Below are 20,338 nucleotides of genomic sequence, written 5' to 3' on the forward strand. Positions count from 1 at the left end.
TCCAAACCTACACACACACACACACACACACACACACACACACACACACACACACACACACACACACACACACACACACACACACACACACACACACACACACACACACACACACACACACACACAAACACACACACACACTCCCTACACACACACACACACACACACACACTCTCTCTCTCTCCCTACACACACACACACTCTCTCTCTCTCCCCCCCTACACACACACACTCTCCACACACACACACACATACACACTCTCTCCACACACACACACTCCACACACACACACACTCTCTCCACACACACACACTCTCTCCACACACACACACACACACACACACACACACACACACACACACACACACACACACACACACACACACACACACACACACACACACACACACTCTCCCCCCCTACACACACACACTCTCTCTCTCTCTCCCCCTACACACACACATACTCTCTCCCCCCCCCCCCTACACACCGTGGGATCGCTGTGGTCCCCGATCTCTGTCACAGCCGAGGAAGCAGCAGGCCGGGTGTCGGCCTCTGTGGCTGACGCTGCGGGTCACCGGGTCATCAGGTCACCGGGTGTCAGTGAGGGGTCCGGACACAGGGGAGAGAGGTGTGGGGGGGCTAGTGATGCGGCGGGTCACCGGGTGTCAGTGAGGGGGTAAGACACGCTTGGAAATTGGGGGAGGCGGCATCCTCAGCTCAGTGGCTGTCGGTGAAGGAGGAGACCATCTTCTTACACGACGGGCTGATCCGGGTCACCGACCTGGCGGAGCTGCCACGCGGGGTTACGGAGGCCGGGGACACGGAGTTGGAGGTGAGATTGGGAGTGAGTGGGGAGATTTGGGGTGTCGGGGGGGAGATTTGGGGTGTCGGGGGGGAGATTGGGGTGAGGGGGGGTTATGGAGGCCGGGAGAGATTGGGGTGAGGGGGTGTCACGGAGGCCGGGAGAAATTGGGGTGAGGGGGGGTCACGGAGGCCAGGAGAGATTGGGGTGAGGGGGGGTCATGGAGGCCGAGAGAGATTGTGGTGAGGGGGGGTCACGGAGGCCGGGAGAGATTGGGGTGAGGGGGGGTCATGGATGCCGGGAGAGATTGGGTTGAGGGGGGGGTCACTGAGGCCGGGAGAGATTGGGGTGGGGGGGTGGCGGACGGCCCGATGGGAGGGGAGGCAACAGATGGCCCTGCAGTGGCCTGTGGCAGATATTGGCGCAGAAGGGGCTGGCTGCCAGAAGGGGGAGGAGTGAAAGCGCTGAAGAGGGAAAGTATTGCTGAGAGACGGGGGAGGAGGGAAGGCACTGCTCAGAAAGCCGGAGGCGGAGTAATCTCCCACAACAACATGAACCCGCCTCTGGCTTTTTTTTTTCTCCAGCGCGAGCGGGGGATAAACAGCAGCGCGAACGGGGGAAATTAAAAAAACACGTGTGCGGCTTGGGCCAATATTTACTCGCCCTGAGATTAAATCCACTTGCCCCGGGCATGTAAATGTATATGATTGTCGAACACTGTATATATATCTTATACTATATATTTCTGAAAGCATTGTATGTATGTATGTTTCCCTGGTGTGTTCCCTGTCCCTAGCGGCAATCTCATTGGTCCCTTGGCCCGCCCGCCCCCGCACACCTCTCAATGGCCTGAGGCGGAGTGACGGGCCAAAGGTCCAACCACACACACACACACACACACACACACACACACACACACACACACACACACACACACACACACACACACACACACACACCTCCCGCACGCCCGCCCAAGTAAGTCACACCACTGTGTGTCCCGCCTCAACTGATGGCCCCAGTAACTCACCTATTTCAGCCTCGCGCCACAGGCCCCCCACAGGCCCCCCCAGGCCCACACATGCACGCGCTTCCTGCCGCAGCCGCCGCCTGCACGCGCCTCAGTCCGACACATCGGGGGACCAAGCGATCGCAGGGGGGGGGGGAGCGCGTCACGGGAAACGGGGGGAGCGCGTCACGGGGGAGCGAGCCCCGAGTCACGGGGAACGGGGGAGCGAAGAGCGAGCCCCGAGCCATCGGGGAACCAAGAAGGGGGAGCGGACAGCCGCCGAGACAGCGGGGGAACGGACGCCCAGACGGGGGGGGGAGAGGGCATGCAGATACATAAATTATGACAATACATATGCCCCCTGCTCTCCACCCCCCCCTCTCGCCTTTCCCCCCTTTCCCACCCCCCCACTCCCCTCCTTTCCCCCCCCCACTCCCCATTCCCCCCCGCCCACTCCCCTTTCCCCCCCACTCTCCTTTCCACCCCCCCTCCCATTTCCCCCCCCCCTCCCCTTTCCCCCCCCCCCCCTCCCCTTTCCCCCCCCCCCGTTCCCCTTTTTCCCCCTCCTCCCCTTTCCCCCCCCCTCCCCTTCCAGATTTCATTACTTCACAAATTACGTTCCTTTGTACATACCTGTCATCTATACAAGATGCAGAGGAATCTGAAAAAAATCAACATTTGTTTAAAGACAAAATGCTCCATTGTCAGTGTTCTGTCTCCTGTCTGTTCCAGCACTTCCTGGTTTCTGCTGTTGCCCTGGCAACCCCCCTTTCTCTCCTATGTGAGTTGGACTGCTCCTCCCCTTGCCGTTTGGTGCAGTCCAACCCCTATTTCCTCTCTGTCTGTGTCATATCCTGCCCTTTTAGAGTTTGCCTCTCAGCAGCACTGGTCTTCCATATGTTCCCTTTGAGAAGCCTTTGTTTTTTACCTATCCCTATTGCCATCATTATTTCTATTCCCATTACAAATCACCCAAAAATCTACTCGCCGAACCAAAAAATCTACTTGCCACCTAGCCCCACCCTTTAAAAAAGAAATTGAATACATTCCTAGTAAGAACTAATTTTTGTCTCTCCAAGCGCTGAGCTTTTGTGAGCGTAAGTGCGGGTCTCGCGAGCATGGCCGTCCTCATTTGCATTCATTACATTGAACGCGCCAAGCGCATAGCGCGCTCAGCTGCACCGTGGCCGAAGCCTTAGGATCAGGGAGGTGTGGTGGTGGTGGGCGTGTGTGAGCTGATCAGCAGTGATGCTGATTCTTGATTAATGGGAAACTACTTTGCTTCTTCACATTGACCAAATGCAGGCAGGTTTGCGAGTATAAGTGATTGTTAACAATCCCAAGAGAATATTAAAGCATTACTGTCAGCAAATACACAAGACGGCAGGCGTTCCCTGCCTGTATTCTGAGTTAGGGGGGATTCAGAGTTCTCCTGTTTGAAGCGTTCTAGTCAGATCTGGAACAAAGCAGGTTAGAAATTGTTGTAAAGCCAGGGTGACCAGATTTACAAAACTAAAAACCGGGAGACATAAAAAAAAAAAAATTATAATACAAATGACATCATCAGTTGCGCCCCTCCACTTTCTGTCTTTCTGCCCCTCTCTGCCCCCCCTAAACACACACACACTTTCTCTCCCCCCCAATTTCCTTCATTCTCTCCTCCCCTTCCCTCTATTCTCTCTCTCTCTCCATTCTCTCTCCATCCCCGCCCCTAGATTCTCTCTCCCCACTTCCCACCATTCTCTCCCCCCCCTTCCCTCCATTCTCTCTCACTCATCCGATACTATTTCTCTCTCCCCGTTCTGTGTCTCACTCTCTCCCTCCCCATTCTGTGTCTCACTCACTCCCTCCCCATTCTGTGTCTCACTCACTCCCTCCCCATTCTGTGTGTCTGTCTCTCTCCCTATTCTCTGTCTCTCTACCTATTCTCTGTGTCTCTCTCCCTATTCTCTGTATCTCTCTACCTATTCTCTGTCTCTCTCCCCATTCTCTGTGCCTCTCTCCCCATTCTCTGGGCCTCTCTCCCCATTATCTGTGCCTGTCTCCCCATTCTCTGAGCCTCTCTCCCCATTCTCTGAGCCTCTCTCCCCATTCTCTGAGCCTCTCTCCCCATTCTCTGTGCCTCTCTCCCCATTCTCTGAGCCTCTCTCCCCATTCTCTGAGCCTCTCTCCCCATTCTCTGAGCCTCTCTCCCCATTCTCTGTGCCTCTCTCCCCATTCTCTGTGCCTCTCTCCCCATTCTCTGTGCCTCTCTCCTCAATCTGTGTCTCACTCTCTACCCATTTCTATAGAATTTGTATAAAACAGTTGACACCTTGAGTGGGCTATCCAGGATGGATCCCTACACCAATTAAGTCCCTTTGAAGTTCAGAGAAGACATGTGTATGGGTAGGGCAGCTGCAAAGCCTCCTCTATAAGGGATGGGCTTATGCCGTGCTATTAGGAAAGAATGTATTTAAGTCAGGGAAAAAGATTTTTTAAATCAGATGTCCACAGAGGAGTATTTGAGACCAAATACGGGATATTTCATCATCTCTTATCAGTGACCTCTCTGGGGGAAAATCTATGGCATTTGGTAAAGTATAGTGTCACGGTAGCTTATGACAAGATATAATGACACCAAATATCTGGGTTGAACTGAACGAGGCTTAGATATAATAAAATATAATTTATTCCTTAAAAAAGGTGAACACAGCAATATAGTACAATTAACAGACAAGAAGGTAACACTTACTTAGGGTTGGGGAATGGAGAAGTATCAGCTAGCAATTCTCCAGCAATCCGGTGACATTCCAGGTGGAATCAGAAGAACAACTCCTACAAAAACTGTAGGGTTGACACAGTTTATATACCTGTGTAACCCTATTCTTAACATTGAATACAGACTATTGGTGAACAATTATCTGTATCCAATCCCTTACATGGAGACACAGTTTAAACCATGCCCCCCAGATAGTTAGCCCATGTGTACTGGGACTCTGAGGATCTTATTTCTGTAGCCCCATAATTAAATCAGGGGCGAGGACCAGTCTACCAAATGAAGTATCTGGCAGGAGCTTCATTGTTTGTAGGTGAAGATATACCACTTACAAACTACTCCAGTTTGACGCTTCTCCGCCCTCAGGTAACAATTAGAGTGGCAGAGTCTGTTGATTAGTACTTGGTTCCTAGTGTAAACAATCAGGGCAGTTAACTTTTGATCACAGGGCTTTATGTTAAATCATCCGGCTGCCCTTCCTGACCTATTAGCATAGCAGATGGAGTCTGCATTTTCAGAGCAGATCCAAAATACCATATACACTTTAATATTTTCACATATTAATAATTTCCATTCTGGGGGGCTCAGTGGGTCGAAATTTGCCAGTTTTTAATGCCTACAGTGACGCTACATATTGGCCAAATTTCAACTCTCTGCGACCTCCAGAAACGGAGATACAGAAACGCACTTTAAAACATTAAAATATAGGATTATCATGAAACATGGGAACAGGGGAACATACATTTTCCTGACATGACAAGGTGTAAGCCACATTCCTGGACCGCAGTCCAGTTAACCCCTTGCCTCCCTGGTGAGGTCTGGTGGTGGCCATATGGGGTGCAACCCCTTTAATACCTGGCCAACCCCCTCTCCCTCTACATATAGGTTTTCTTTTATGTTCCACTTTTATTTTAAGAAGCTGTTCTGCCTTACATTGTAACTGTACAGAGGTAGCCATGAAAATGGAGAGAGCCCGTATCGAAGATGATGAGCAAAGGGACACTGCCAGAGCCGCAGCTGCTACCATCGCTGAAGTCTGTGCGCATAGGAAGGCCAATTTAGAAGCAAACTTAGAGGCCTTATGTGAAGAAAAGGTAGCAGCCACTGTTGAAGTCCAAGCTGAGGTTTTGGAAGCAGCCGCAAGACAAGATGGCGGGGAGCAACAGAATAGCTTCAGAAGATCCAGCCCAACGTACCAGAGACTATGTAATAAGATACGCCAGTACGAACGCCAGTTCACCATCTCTACCTGATGAGGAGGGTGTCACAGATGCCGAAGCTATGGAGAATCCACGTGAGGTATGTGCTGTTCCTCCAAAGGCATGTGCTACCTGGGATGGCTACAGCTTCACATATCTACAGTGATTCACACGATGCACATATATAGATGCACTACAACAGGCTTGCAAATCAGGTGCGCACACAAAGAGAAAAACGCTTTCCTATTCTTACAGGCAGTCACCACACGTCCACCGCAAGGAAGAGGCGACTGTAAGGTTCCCCCTAGCAAGCACCATTGCACAAAATGCAAATACACAAACCAAAGGCATCCGATCAACCCCACTCTACAATACAGCTCAACGCTGTGAACCAAGATGGCAGACAGAATAATATACCCAAATAGAAAAGTGTAAAAAAGAAGCCGGGTCGAGCTCCAGGGCAGGCACTGAGTGTTGCAATGATAGCAATGTATGTATGTATGTATGTCTTTATTTGTATAACGCCATAAAATGTACATAGCGCTTCACAGTAGTAATACATGTCATAAATAACAAATATAAATAACAGATCATGGGAATAAGTGCTTCAGACATACTGTAAAAGTAACATTAAGGAAGGAGTCCCTGCTCCGAGGAGCTTACAATCTAATTGGTAGGTAGGGAGAACGTACAGAGACAGTAGGAGGGAATACTAGTAAGTGCGTCTGCAGGGGGCCAAGCTTTGTGTCATGTGTCCATGATTATCCAGTGCTACTCATATGCTTCTTTAAGCAGATGTGTCTTAAGGTGGGTCTTAAAGGTGGATAGCGAGGGGGCTAGTCGGGTATTGAGGGGAAGGGCATTCCAGAGGTGTGGGGCAGAAAGTGAGAAAGGTTTAAGGCGGGAGAGAGCTTTAGATACAAAGGGGGTAGAAAGAAGACATCCTTGAGAAGAACGCAAGAGTCGTGATGGTGCATAGCGAGAAATTAGGGCTGAGATGTAATGAGGGGCAGAAGAATGTAAAGCTTTAAAAGTGAGCAGTAGAATTGAGTGTGAGATACGCGATTTAATCGGAAGCCAGGAAAGGGATTTCAGCAGGGCAGACGCTGAGACAGATTTAGGAAAGAGTAGAGTGATTCTGGCAGCAGTGTTTAGGATAGATTGTAGGGGAGACAGGTGAGAGGTAGGAAGGCCGGACTGCAGGAGGTTGCAGTAATCGAGACGTGAGAGAATGAGGGCCTGAGTCAGAGTTTTGGCAGTTGAGTAACAGAGGAAAGGGCGTATCTTTGTGATATTGCGGAGGAAAAAGCGACAAGTTTTAGAAACGTTTTGAATATGAGAGGAGAATGAGAGAGAGGAATCAAGTGTGACCCCTAGGCAGCGTGCTTGGGCTACTGGGTGAATGATCGTATTTCCAATAGCAATGTGGAAGGATGTAGTAGGGCCAGGTTTGGGAGGTAGTATAAGGAGCTCTGTTTTTGCCATGTTAAGTTTCAGTCGGCGGATGGCCATCCAGGATGATATTCCAGAGAGGCATTCAGAAACTTTGGTCTGTATAGCAGGTGTAAGGTGAGGGGTTGAAAGGTAAATTTGTGTGTCGTCAGCTTAGAGGTGATATTTAAACCCAAAAGATGTGATTAGGTCACCTAGAGAGAGTGTGTAGAGAGAAAAGAGAAGGGGTCCCAGGACAGAGCCCTGGGGTACCCCCACAGAGAGATCAATAGAGGAGGAGGAGGTGTTAGCAAAAGAGACACTGAAGGTACGATGGGAGAGGTAAGAGGAGATCCAGGATAAAGCTTTGTTCCGAATACCAAGAGTATGGAGAATGTGAAGGAGAAGAGGGTGGTCCACGGTGTCGAATGCTGCAGAGAGGTCGAGTAATATGAGCAGAGTGTACTGACCTCTGTCTTTGGCAGCGTGGAGGTCGTCAGTTATTTTAGTGAGGGCTGTTTCAGTAGAGTGAGCAGTGCGGAAGCCAGATTGTAGAGGGTCTAGGACAGAATAGGTGTTGAGAAAGTGTAGCAATCGAGAGAATACAAGACGTTCAAGGAGTTTGGAGGCAAAAGGCAGGAGGGAGACAGGTCGATAGTTAGAAGGACAGGTAGGGTCAAGCTTGCTGTTTTTGAGTAATGGTATAACGGTTGCATGCTTGAAGGATGAAGGAAAGGTACCAGAGTAGAGGGAAGAGTTAAAGATCTGTGTGAGCATAGGGATTATAGAAGGAGCAAGAAGTTTTAGGAGATGGGAGGGAATGGGATCAAGAGGGCAAGTGGTAGAGGGAGAAGAGGAGATCAGCAGTGATACATCCTCATCCGAGATAGCAGAAAAAGAGTCAAGAAAGACAGGAGGAGAGTTGGGAAGCATTGTGGGATGGGAGGAGGCAACAGATGGGATGTTCTGTCGTATGGACTCCACCTTTTTCTTAAAAAAGTCAGCAAAGTCCTGAGGTGAGATGGAGGAAGAAGAGGAGGCAGCTGAGGGTGGTTGAGTAGAGAGTCAAAGACAGAAAAGAGACGGCGTGGGTTAGACTTGTGTGTGTTGATTAGTGATGAAAAGTAGGTTTGTTTAGCCTGAAAGAGGGCAGAGTTGAAACAGGATAGCATAAATTTGTAGTGAATGAAGTCTGCGAGCGTATGAGATTTCCTCCAGAGGCGTTCAGAGGAACGAGTGGAGGAACGCAGCATGCGTGTGTGGGAGTTTAGCCAGGGTCTGGGGTTAGAAGGGCGAGGACGGCAGAGAGAAAGTGGGGCATGAAGATCAAGAGAGGAAGATAAGGCAGAGTTGTAGTTCCTGACCAGGTTGTCAGGGTCTGAAGCAGAACTGAGAGAGGAGAGGGAGGAGCGTAAAGTGGAATCAAAAGCTGGGAGGTTAATAGAGCGCAGGTTTCTGCAAAAACGAGGGCGAGATGGAGATGGAGATGGAGAGAAGCGAGAGAGAGAAAATGAGATGAGGTGATGGTCGGAGAGAGGAAAAGGGGAAATGGAGAAATCAGAGAGAGAGAAGTTTTTAGTGAAAACCAGGTCTAAGTAGTGGCCATCCTTGTGGGTGCTGGCTGCAGACCACTGTTGAAGGCCAAAAGAAGAGGTAAGAGAAAGAAAGCGGGAAGCCCAAGGGAGAGAGGGGTCATCAATGTGGCAGTTGAAGTCCCCAAGGAGAAGAACAGGGGAGTCTGAGGAGAGAAAGAAAGAGAGCCAGGATTCAAAGTGAGAGAGAAAGGCAGAAGGGGGATGAGTAGAGGAAGGTGGGCGATAGATGACCGCCACATGGACCGGGAGAAGAGAGAAGATCTGGACTGTGTGAGCCTCGAAGGAGGGAAAAGCAAGAGAGGGGGGAATAGAAACTGTTCTGTAACGGCAGAGAGAGGAGAGCAGGAGCCCCATGCCTCCACCCCTGCCACCAGGGCGTGGAGTGTGGGAGAAGGAAAGGCCACCATAGGAGAGGGCAGCTTCCAGAGCACAGTCAGACTGAGTGAGCCAGGTCTCAGTTATAGCAAAGAGAAGCAGGGAGTGAGAGAGAAAGAAGTCATGTACAGAGAGGAACTTGTTAGAAAGAGAGCGTGCGTTCCAAAGGGCACAGGAGAAAGGGAGAGAGGAGGGAGGGTGGCAGGGGATGGGTATGAGGTTGGAGGGGTTGACACCAGAAGGAGTAGAAGTTGCATGTGGAAGGCGAGGACGAGAGCAAGTAGAAATAAGGCAGGGACCAGGATTGGGAGAGATATCCCCAGAAGCAAGGAGGAGAAGCATGGATAGAAAGAGGATGTGTGAGGATGATTTGTAGGGGTGTGTTTTAGTGCAGGCGGCATAACTGTGTGGTGACAGAGGGCGCAGGTAAGAGAGGAGTTCATGTGAACTGAGAAGTGGTGAAGTAAGGAGAGATGGCGAAATATGAATAGAGTTAGAGACATGATGAGGCTGGTGGAAGGAAGTGCATAATTTGAAAATAAGTGAGGTTACAGTAAATATAAAAAGTAAAGGTGGCATCACAGCAATAGCAATGTGTTGAGATGTGCAGTGTGGGATGATAACCTCCTTTCCAGCGTAGTTCAAATGCAGGAATCAGAAGCAGTAGATTGTGTCCACTTTTTCCACTTCTTTTTTGAATTTCCTTTTTTAAACTTGCATACTACTTGAAAGATTTCTACTTAAAAGCATTTCTGCTTAAGAGCAAAGGCTGCTAGCAGCAATGGCTGTTGTAAGTTTACTTATATACATTTAGAAAGTCACCTGGTTGGTAAAACAAACTTAATTAGCACATGTGAGGGATGTTAAACCAAATTGTTTTTCAAAGGTGGGTGTTGTCTTGCACAAGTGTGAAAGATGAATTCAATTAAGGCAATAGGGGGATGATTTCCACACAGACAATTTGAGATGTTTTTACCTAAATTGAACTAAAATGAGCTAAATAGACAGCAGGGTATGAGGATTGCAGGACACACAGACAATTTGAGATGTTTTTACCTGAGAAAAGACAAGAGATGAGATGAGAAGCAGATCAATGGTTCCAACTTCCTTTTTAAACTTCCATACTACTTGAAAGATTTCTACTTAAAAGCATTTCTGCTTAAGAGCAAAGGCTGACGATGTATCAATAGGCATTGGAGTCGGGTATCAACTAGAAGGTTAAATCACTGTAGATTCGTTGTGGAAACAGTAAACATCATATGCCAAATGTGTTGAGTGACCGAGGAGCAAGAAGGGCATTAGTGGGGAACATAAACAGCAGTTGTAGATAATCCGCTGTCCTACCAACCTCCGGTGCTCTTGTTGCATTACCCAAAAACAACAGCCTACATCTTCCACAACAATCACAGACTGAAGCATCAGGCCTAACAGACATGGGCAAGTACTTAGTCTGGTGTGAACAGTGACATGGGAGACCAGGTATTTACACCTTTTTACCAGGATCATTCACTGAGCAAAACAAGTTAGTAAAATAAATTGTCATTTATTTCATTGAAACAGACGTGCACACAGTGGACTACAATATACACGAGTAAACACACTTACTTGGGGCCTGGGCTAATAAAATAGACTTTCCTATGTGAAATAGAGGTAAAACAAAGTCTTTAGGTTGACCGGGACTTGTGCCGAAATATCCTGGAACTCAAATCGGCATGAAGTTCCTGATGCCACCGCTGTATCTGCTCAGGAGCTGCCAAAATCCCTTGACCGGGAGAAAGTACCAAACGTCCTGGTACTCTTTTCGGCTTGCAATCCCAGCCGCGAATGCTACAGTACATTCTCTTTTCAGAACGTGGCCCCGAAAAGTGGCCAAATGGCTTGAAATTTCTGAAATCGGCTCGCTGGTATTTTTCTCAGAGCATCTTTTGGTGATTTCGAATTTGCCGCTGCTGTCTTAGTGCTTATAATCTGAATGAATCTCGAGAACAGATTGGCTGCTGGCTTTCTTATAGTATTTCAGCTTCATTCATGAAATACTCCAGCCAATCCGAGCGTGACAGAAATCCTACCAGCCAATCAGAGCGTTGCCAGTCTATCTAAGCCGGGCAAGCACGGATTTGGATTCTGACAAGGGCAGACGCCAACTTGGCACCTCTGCCACTTGTCAGTCAGAAGCCATCCCCTACGTTAGGCTTCTCACAGTCTGGCTTGGGGCAAATGGTGGTCTGAGGACTCCCATTCATCCCAGGACGTGAGTATTTGAGCCCAGCCAAGGGTGCCCAAATGGCTTTCACACCTTGGCAACCTCTGAGGCTTTCATGTCTGGGACCCGAGCAGACTTGGTGGCACCAAGCTTGGTAACCATATGGTCTCTCTGAACCATGGACCTGGCAGTCCCCAGCTCATAATACCGTACACAAGCATATGTACTATTAAAACATTATGAAACAAAATATTTTTTCCCATATTTTTATAAGTCCCAAAGTGGAATGAAAAAATGCTTAGGTTCATTCTCAGCGCTTTATCTCCTTCACTTCTTGAAAACCAGACTTAGGTTTCATAAAAACCTTTGCAACCTTAAATATGGTTGGTGTAACCCCAGAACCCCTATACCAGGTTCTGGGTGATCAGGGCATTAACTGGGCATCCCCCATTATACTAGGGACCCCTTTACCATTTCAGGGATACCACACAGCCCTATGCCCCATTTACCTTTCTGGTCTGTGCTAAAGCAGGAAGTCCTAGCGGTGAGTTGCGCAAGCGTTTTCAAGGGGAGATTTTGCCAGAGCAATTTGTCTCAATGCATCCGAGAATCCGTCCTGATTCCCGGGAACATTTTAGGGGTATCCAGCAACTCTGGAACCCCGCTACCTAGACACATTCTGACAAGACTTTCTCTGTAAACCCCCCTTGAAACTCATAGCCTAGTAATCTCTGCTTACTGGCACACCTGGAAAGGTAAAACACAGAACATTCTTTATTGTCGCACAATTACATACATTGTAGATACAATAAACAGGTTCAAGAGCTGACATTCTAAAACCCCAAATATGGATCAGAGGTAACCAGCCAGGCATAAAACCTTTATTGATGGCCTGGTTGCCCCCTCGCCGTCACAAACTGGTCAACACAGGACTTGCTAACTTTGACGACCATCCTGAGAACTACAAAGCATGGAAGTCTACATTCAAGGATATAATTAGGAGTGTGGACATCATTGCAAGGAAGAGCTTGACCTGCTAGCCAAATGGTTGGGGAGAAAATATTCAAAGTAGTGAAGAGACTCAGGTCAGTAAATGTGAACAGCCCTTAAGAAGGCAAAGTATGGCAACTCAGTACATACTTAACGGTAGGTTCTGAAACTTGAGCGGCTCTAGAATGGCAAGCTTCTCCCAAAATCCTCACGCCAGAAAAGTTGGCGTGAAGGTGGTGAGAAGCTGCTGAGAGGCGGCGAGACGGGATATAGAAAAAAATGCTTTTTCCTGCATAGGATTGATGCTCGGAGTCTCCGGAGCTGATATCTGTAACGCGTAGCTCACCACAAACGAGGCGCGACTGCGGGGCTGAGGTAGGGATTAGTATAGAACGTCGACCACAACCACGAGGGCGCGTCTAGAGTGTAGGATAGTCTTGCAAGCCGGTTCAGGGTTATAGAAGACAGCGTAAACATGGTACTTGCTGGATCTAGGAGCGGAGAGTAGTGGATCGTTGGGGTACGTAGCCAGAGTCAGGATTGGAGAAAACAGAATCGTCATAAAAACAAAGCCAGGGTCAGTGCCGGAGAGGGCAGCGTCGTTGTAATCCAAAGCCAGGGTCAGTGCAGGAGATTATCATGAAGTCCAAGGTACTAGGTAGGGTCAGGCAGCAAGGTAAGAGGCAGAAAGGCTAGGAGTGATGAAGTTCAGCGTCACAAACAGAAGTTATGCTCAGCGAGGAATGAGAGTTCAGGTTGCATATTTAAAGGACCTCCCACCAATGGGAGGCATCCAGGAAGCAGAACCACCCTCCTTGATAGGCTGCTGGATCGCGCAGATGTGTCCTATTACACAGCCGATTGAAACCGAGATGGCGCTTCCAGAGTGCGCGCAACCCGTGCATCACACTGGCGACCCAGTCGCGTGCCGTCAGTGCGCATCACAACACCCACGTCAGTATGGGGGCAGAGAACGGAGGCGGGACCCACAGAGACAGAGGAGGAGCGCGGGGTAGTGTTGTGCCGTGTAGCTCTGATGTCAGGACGGGGGCGGGAACAAGAGGCAGGGACCGCAGACCGCCGAGATCGCGCATGCATTGCGCGTCAGTGCCAGAGGCAAGAGAGTGTATCTTGGACGCAGGAATAGCAGAGACCGACGGGACCCACACACTGCCTATGCGCCACGCATGAGCACCACCGTTAGGCTGCCTTACTTGAGTGCCACAGGAACCCGACGATTGGGTAAGGGTTAAGGGGACCGAACTGTCAGAATGGCGAATCCTCACAGTAACCCAGCAGGAAGGGTTCTGGAAGTTTTAGTCCTGGCACAAATTGGGCACGCAAGTACAAAAACCTTAATATCCTTCTACATCCGAGGTCACCAGAAAGTCCGGGAGATGAGATCCAATGTCCTTTTTGCATCAGGATGACCTGCCGATTTGGAAGAATGTCCTCACTCCAGGACCTGTTTGCGCAAAGAAGGAGAAGTAAACAGACGGCCCTCAGGAACTGTAAGGTTATAAGGAATATGGTTTTGTTGAAGAACAATATCTATTAAAGCCTCAAAGTTAGTGGAAGAAAGAATGAGTTTGGATGGAAGAATAGACTTGAGTTGATCCTCAGAATTATCCTCAAGAGAAAACTGACAAGACAGGGTATTTGCTATAATGTTTTTTGTCCCAGGAATGTAGGAGATAACAAAGTTAAACCTTGAAAAAAAAAAAGTGACCGTCTGGCTTGGTGAGCCCCCAGGCGACGAGCTCCCTTGATGTACAACAAATTCTTGTGATCCGTAAGAATTGTTATAGGCATCTCTGTTCCTTCTAAAAGGTGTCTCCATTCTTCCAATGCAAGTTTCATGGCCAAGAGTTCATGATTACCAATATCATAGTTACGTTCAGATGCGGAAATTTTGGGGGAGAAAAAAGCACAAGGATGCAACCTGGCCTGAGGATTTTTTTCTCTGGGAAAGAACAGCGCCTACACCGACATCGGATGCATCCACCTCGAAGGTAAAGGGGAGCTTAGGATAAGGATGAATGCTTTTTTTAAGAGATCAAAAGACTTGACTGCAGCAGAAGACCAAGATGAGGGATCCGCTCCTTTTTTGGTAAGAGCCGTCAGGGGAGCTACTAAAGAAGAAAAATTCTGAATGAATCTGCGATAATAATTGGAAAACCCCAGGAAGCGCTGTACCGCCTTGAATGTGGTGGGTTGGGGCCAGTCCAGAACCGCTTTAACCTTGGCAGGATCCATCATAAGGCAGGTATCCGAAATTATGTATCCTAAGAAAACTGTAGAAGATTGATGAAAGTGACACTTTTCAAGTTTAGCGAATAAATGGTTCTCTCGTAGACGAAGCAGTACTTGTTTGACGTATCCTACATGTTCCTGCACAGAATATCGTCCAAGTAAACGATTACAAACGAGTTGAGAAGATCCCTGAATATCTCATTGACAAAATCTTGGAACACAGCTGGGGCATTACATAGGCCGAAAGGCATGACCAAGTACTCGTAGTGACCGTCTCGAGTATTGAATGCGGTTTTCCACTCGTCGCCTTGACGGATTCTGATAAGGTTATACGTACCCCGTAGATCCAATTTGGAAAAGATTTAGCTCCTTGAAGACGATCAAAAAGTTTGGATATGAGAGGAAGAGGATAGTGATTTTTTTTATAGTAATTTTGTTGAGACCTCGATAGTCAATGCAAGGTCGCAGGGACCCATCTTGTTTTCTTTGCGAAGAAAAACCCGGCTCCAACGGGAGATGTGGATTTGCGGATTAACCCCCTCAGAAGATTCTCAGCAATGTATTCCTTCATGGCTGTAGTTTCAGGCATAGACAAAGGGTAAGAGGCTCCTCTAGGCGGTGAGGTACCGGGAAGCAATTTGATAGGGCAATCGTAGGGACGGTGTGGAGGAAGTATTTCAAGCTTGACTTTGTCATCCTCCGGCAATTGTACCCTTTCCTTGTCTTCAGATAAGGTGGTTGCACAAATGCTGCTTGAGCCCTCAAGATAATTTTGAACACAGTGTGGACTCCACTGAATAGGTTCCTTGTTCAACCAATCAATCCGTGGATTATGGATTTGTAGCCAGGGTAGTCCCAAGATTACTGCAATAGAAGGAGTGTGAATGGCATTCAAAGAAATATCCTACACATGGTTGTTTACAGACCTTAGCTGAAGCTTCTGGGTCTCCAAAGAGATGAACGCAGGTTGAAGCGGTCTACCATCAATAGCCTCCAAGGCGATAGAATTTTTCTTGCACACTAGAGGAATCTATGGTTCTCTGCAAAGCTCTGATCAATAAAGTTTTCCCCGGAACCCGAATCAAGAAAGGCCAATGTGGAAACAGAAAATCCCTTACCCGACAAGGAGATAGGCACAAGGATCCTTGTGGGATTGGAAGTAGCTATAGGGGATAAAGAGATCGTTCCCAATGAGACTCCCCTAGGCCTCATGGGAACCTTGCGTTTCCCACCTTGTTGGGGCAAAAGAAAGCGAAATGTCCAGGACAAAGAAATGTCCAGAAATACAGACAAAGTCCAGCGTCTATGCGTTGTTGCTTCTCTGAGCGTGAGAGCGTAGTGACTCCCAACTGCATAGGTTCAGATGAGTATCGGACACCCACCTGGCCCACCTGGTTGGGGCTTATCCGGGTAGAGGCCGTGCGATGAAGTCGTCTCTCAGTCCTTCTTTCCTGAAGGCGATGGTCCACCTTGATGCAGACCGCAATGAGATCCTCCAGATCGGTAGGCCAGTCGTGAGTCGCAAGTTCATCTTTCACGGTTTCAGAAAATCCCTGCCAGAAGGCAGCAGACATTGACTCCCCATTCCAGTCCATCTCTGCGGCAATGGTCCTAAACTCGAGTGCATAACAAGCGACTGGACGGTTACCCTGGGAAATATAGAATAAAACAGAAGCTGCAGATACCTTTCGACCCGGTGTATCGAACACCCTGCGGAATTCCTTGGTAAAGGCTCCAATTCTTTGGGTGAGGTCAGATCTTCTCTCCCAGATGGGAGAAGCCCAGGCAAGTGCATCATCTATGAGGAGAGAAATTATGTAGCCTACTTTGGAACGAGAAGAAAAGAAGCGGGAAGAATTAATCTCAAACTGAATGAAGCATTGGTTAAGGAAACCCGACACTCGTAAGGATTTCCCCCATACCGATTGAGCGTGGGAAGCAGGGGTTTGAACAAATAAGAAGGCATGAGATGGGTACTAGTGACCAATTACAAGGGGTCAGTGCGTGGCCCTTGTAGATGGAGGAATAAGTCCTCCCGGAGGGTTCTCAAATTTTGGTCATTAGACTCCCATCTATTTTGAAGACTTGACAGGGCGTTGGCGTGCGTGCTCAGGACTCTTCCTACCTCAGCGGGGTCGAAGTTTGTTTGGCCGAGCATACTGTAATGTGTAGCTCACCACAAACGAGGCGCGACCGCAGGGCTGAGGTAGGGATTGGTATAGAACGCCGACCACAACCGCAAGGGCGTGTCTAGAGTGTAGGATAATCTTGCAAGCCGGGTCAGGGTTATAGAAGACAGCATAAACGTGGTACTTGCCGGGTCTAGGAGTGGAGAATAGCGGATCATTGGGGTACGTAGCCAGAGTCGGGATTGGAGAAAACAGAATCGTCGTAGAGCCAAAGCCTGGGTCAGTGCAGGAGATAGCAGTGTCATCGTAATCCAATGCCAGGGTCAGTGCCAGAGAGGGCAGCATCGTCGTATCCAAAGCCAGGGTCAGTGCAGGAGAGTATCACGAAGTCCAAGGTACTAGACAGGGTCAGGCAGCAAGGTAAGAAGCAGACAGGCTAGGAGTGATGAGGTTCAGCGTCACAAACAGAAGTTATGCTCGGCAAGGAATGAGAGTTCAGACAGCATATTTAAAGGACCTCCCACCAATGGGAGGCATCCAGGAAGCAGAACCTCCCTCTTTTATAGGCTGCTGTATCGTGCAGGTGCGTCCTATTACAAAGCCAATTGAGACCAAGGAGGAGCTTCCACAGTGCACACCTCGCGCAACCCACGCAACACGCTGGTGACCCGTTCGCGCACCGTCAGTGCGCGCCACAACAGCCGTGTCAGTATGGGGGCGAAGACCGGAGGCCGGACCTGTGGAGACAGAGGAGGAGCACGGGGTATTGTTGCGCCGTGTAGGTCTGATGTCAGGACAGGGCCGGGAATGAGAGGCAGGGACCGCAGACCGCCGAGGAGACCGCGCACCGCGCATCAGTGCCATAGGCAAGAGAGTGTATCCTGGATGCAGGGATTGCGGAGACCGACGGGACCTGCACACGCCCGCGTGCCACGCATGAGCACCACCGTTGCTGCCTTTCTTGAGTGCCACAGGAACCCGACGAGTGGGCAAGTGTTAAGGGGGCCGAGCCGCCAGAATGGCGAATCCTCACAATATCCATTAATATCGGCACCGGAGACCCCCTGCATGAATCCCATGCCAAATACCCCCTTCACCCACCCTCTACCACAATAAATACTCATACCCACCTCCTCTACCCCCACATGATTGATAACAGAGGCTGCGAGTGTCCAGAGGTCCTCAGGTGGTCCCTGCAGGTGTCTGTGGGCCTTTAAGTGTTCCCCGTGGGTTTCTGGGGGTCCTCATGTGGTCCCCACTGGTGTCTGAGGGCCCTCGGGTCATCCCCGCAGGTGTCCGGGGGTCCTCAGCTTAAAATAATGTTGCTAACATTTAAATAAATACAACCTCCCCCCTCCCTCACATGCAGTACAGTAATGTTCAAAATACTATTATCAGATATGGGTAATAGCTAATTTGCCCATTATATAAAAAAATATTAGCCAGCCTGCATAAATAAAGTGAATAGACATTTCTACTTACCCCTGCCATCATGAACAGTGTCCTCGTCAGCATTCTACAGGTCCATGTCCTCCGATGCCAGCAAGAATACATGAAAAAATACAATCTAATGGCCCCTAACCCCTTAATAACCTTAGCGGTTAATAACCGCTATACTGTAGTAATTAAGTGGTTAACCCACCCTCCCTTGCAACCCACCTGGGAGGCCTATCCACCAATCCTGGGACCACTATATCCACACTCTACCCATTGATTGGCATAGTGTTACTTCATACCCATATAATACCCATACCCAGCAGCCAATGGTCACCCTAATAAAAAAGCATGAAGGCCAAAAATACACAATAATAAAACATATACACAAGCACCTAAACACCACAAATAAATAAAAGCACTAGCCAACCAATTCAAGAATTAAAAGCACTAGCCAACAATTAAATAATTAAAAGCACAAGCCAACCAATTAAATAATTAAAAGCATTAGCCAACCAAATAAATACATAAATGCACTATTTAATAAATAAAACAGCTAGCCAACAAAGCAACTAATTAATAAAACCACTAGGCAACACATCAATTAAAACCATTAGCCAACAAAGAAATAATTAAATAAAAACGCCAAACAATCGGAAAATGAAATAAAAACAAGACATCCAAATTACAAACAATTTAAGCCAAACAATAAACAGAAAAGAAAAAACAACAATCAATAGAAAAAAAGGATTTGCCAAAAAATTCATTGGCTGTCGCTGTATTTATTTGTACCCTAAACGGGCACAGAATACATTATCAGTCAATGGGAAATGAAAAACATAAAAAGAAAAAAATACAATAAAAAAATCCTGTAAAAATACATTCAATATTTTTCTTACCTTTAGAAGCATTGACCATCCGAATCCCGGCATTTCTGCAAGCTCTCATACCGCGGCATTATCAAATTCAATTCAACGCCATCCACCTTGAAGATCTGGAACAGGTAACAAAATTCTTCTCTCTTTTATCTTCTATCACCGTCTTCTTTCTTCACCTGTCATTATTTCTTTCATTTCTTTAATTTTCTATCTTCATCTGTCAATCCAACCCCATGGTAAGTCCCAAAAGATGTTGTCTCATCGTCTTCTTCCTGTTAAATGAGGCGTCCAGGCCTTATATATGGCCTGTGACGTCACATTTTCAGGTCAGATATACAGCTCCAATCTGATTGGACGCTGTATTATGTGCCCGCCTCTTCTTTTTTTTTTTTTTTTAAAGGATGTCATCTCCAAGGGAGGTACGTCACATCCTTCAAAGCACATGGCTATATCACATGGTATTACAGCCAATGGGATTGAAGACAATACCATTGGTTGTTGTACCATGTGATAGGTTACATTAGTTCAAATGGATGTGACGTCACTTTAAGGGATGATGTCACATTCTTTTTGAACTAATGTAGCCTATCACATGGTACCAGCAACCAATGGTATTATCTTCAATCCCATTGGCTGCTTAAGCTACCTCCTGAGACTTTGGGGTGATAGGCTGGTAATGGGAATATCCCTCCAGTCCTGCAGATAGGGTCTGGGGAAGTAAGCACTCACCTGTGCTTGCAATCACTGCAGCTCTGCCTCTATTCGCTGGCTATACTATATAGAGCCAGCCCCCCCCCCCCAAGAAGTTGCTGAGCATAACCCTAGATTGACTAGGATGTAAATATGTTTGCCACAAGCTACTTTGCCTTAGCCTCCTTGTTCCTGGGGCCTGCTGCATTTCTCCATTGCAGAGGCCGTATCCTGGTTCCTGTGCTGAATTGCTGGATCCCCAGGGCAATCCTTCAGATTCCTGTTCCCTGAGGCCTGCTGCCTTCTCTCCCTGCAGAGGTCTGGTTCCTGGGGCCTGCTGTAAATCTCCATTGCAGAGGCCGTGTTCTGGTTTCTGTGCTGGATCTCCAGCGCTAACCTTCGGCTTCCTGATTCTTGAGGGCTGCTGCATTCCTGCCTTGCAGAGGTCTTCGTTATGGGCCGCTCCCGCTCCTCGCACAGAGGCCATTCCCGCAGTGCAGCTGCTACGCTGAAGCGCTGCGTACCTGATCCCTTGTTGCCGAACTCCAGCCTGGATATCGATTACCCTGACGTCTCCAACCCTGACCC

At 48.3% G+C, this 20,338-nt stretch overlaps 1 long non-coding RNA gene across 1 annotated transcript in view; it reads right to left on the bottom strand.

Annotated features, from left to right (window-relative positions):
* Positions 1–2,412: 2,412 nt before the first annotated feature.
* LOC142498479 (uncharacterized) overlaps positions 2,413–20,338 on the bottom strand; it is a 38,705-nt gene continuing 20,779 nt past the window's right edge. Inside the window, exon 4 of the long non-coding RNA XR_012802431.1 lies at positions 2,413–3,271. This is a non-coding gene — a long non-coding RNA (uncharacterized LOC142498479). The remainder of the gene's footprint in view (positions 3,272–20,338) is intronic.

This window comes from Ascaphus truei, chromosome 7 (genome assembly GCF_040206685.1).
Source record: "Ascaphus truei isolate aAscTru1 chromosome 7, aAscTru1.hap1, whole genome shotgun sequence".
Lineage (NCBI taxonomy): Eukaryota > Metazoa > Chordata > Amphibia > Anura > Ascaphidae > Ascaphus > Ascaphus truei.